Source organism: Cebus imitator, unplaced genomic scaffold (genome assembly GCF_001604975.1).
Source record: "Cebus imitator isolate Cc_AM_T3 unplaced genomic scaffold, Cebus_imitator-1.0 Scaffold377, whole genome shotgun sequence".
NCBI classification, from domain to species: domain Eukaryota; kingdom Metazoa; phylum Chordata; class Mammalia; order Primates; family Cebidae; genus Cebus; species Cebus imitator.
Window position 1 is genome coordinate 313,971 of NW_016107692.1, and position 1,444 is coordinate 315,414.

The window sequence follows — 1,444 nt, forward strand, 5'->3', positions numbered from 1 at the left end:
ATCTTAACCTCTCACATCCAAAACGTACCACTGTCTTGTATTTCTTGTATATTCTTTCAAAGTTTGTTTTTATTATTTATACTATCAATAGGTGTTCTTAAATGCAGGTTTCAGATAACCTTGGAAGTTGTGACTTTAGAAAAGAGGAAAAAACTTTTAGGACTCCCATGGAGGGCCGAAATGTTCTTACATTCAATAAAAACAATAGTTAACTGTATATACTGAACAAATAGGAGAGTAAAATCATCCTTTTATGATTCTGCTTAAAACATTGGTAATTCTTCATTTTTTTAAAGTGAAGAAAACTTTTGAGCTATTTACAGCTTTTACCAATTGAGTAATATATAATTCTATGAACAAAATTTGGAGCATATTTCTCTCTATCTGGTTTCTCAACTATTTTTTAGTATTCTCAACTTATGGCAATATATTTATTTGCATAAGTGTAATAAGAATTTGTTTTCTGTGCTCACTTTGGCAACACATATACTAAAATTAGAATGACACAAAGATAAACATTGCCCCTGCACAAGGATGACATGCAAATTCATGAAGCATTCCATAATTTTTTTAAAGAATATGTTTTCATTTGCAAAAGGACAAAATTGGAGAAACTGGTTATTTTACCAAAGCTTTGATTGGAATGGCATACTTTCCTTTCAGAAATAAAATGTGACTTATAGAGTCAATTAAAGACTTTGGGAAAACTGACCTCATACCTTGTCTATACAGTCCTTATACAGAATTCGTTACATATAGTAAGTAAAGAATGTAACTTTTTTTTGGAGGGGAGGACTATGTCTGGGCAATAGAATGTAACTTTGTAACAAGCTGAGGAGCCCTAAGTTATCTTGAGAGCTCAAGAGGAGAGAAATGTATCCAACTCACAAAGTTATTTAATGGCACAAATAAACCGTGACTAGGGTTAAGGCTTTAAAAAGTCTTTCCTGAGATAGAACAAAGTTTCTTCAAAGCTAATATGTAAAGGATCTTATATAGCAAATACTTATTCATACTGTGCTATATGCAAATAATCAAACTTACATATGATAGAGAGAAAAAGAGAGACAGCATGTTAGAGAGAGCATGCGAAAAACTTAATACTTACATGCAACCCATACAGGTCACTTTAACTTTTGACTCTATGTCTCAATCTGGTTACATTGTTTTACTATTCAGAGTCCTCTGGTTGTGGACCTAAGTTTTTAGTTGTAATAAAGATAAGCTACACTGGGTTTTTCCCCACTTGGTTAGATGTATCTTAGTACAATGAACATATAAAACTGATGTTAGTCCAACATTTAATAAAATTAGTGTGTAAAAGTGCTTTCTGTATCATAAAAGAGTATTAATATTAGGAATTATAAACAATAAAATGTACTACATATTTTATCAATTTATCTGTTGGTAAATACTTAGGTTGATTCTAAGTCTTGTCTATTGT

General features: G+C 31.0%; 1 non-coding gene across 1 annotated transcript; it reads left to right on the forward strand.

Annotated features, from left to right (window-relative positions):
• Positions 1–465: 465 nt before the first annotated feature.
• Positions 466–569, forward strand: LOC119468108. Its single transcript, XR_005196725.1, has one exon. It is a non-coding gene; the product is annotated as a U6 spliceosomal RNA (small nuclear RNA).
• Positions 570–1,444: the final 875 nt, after the last annotated feature.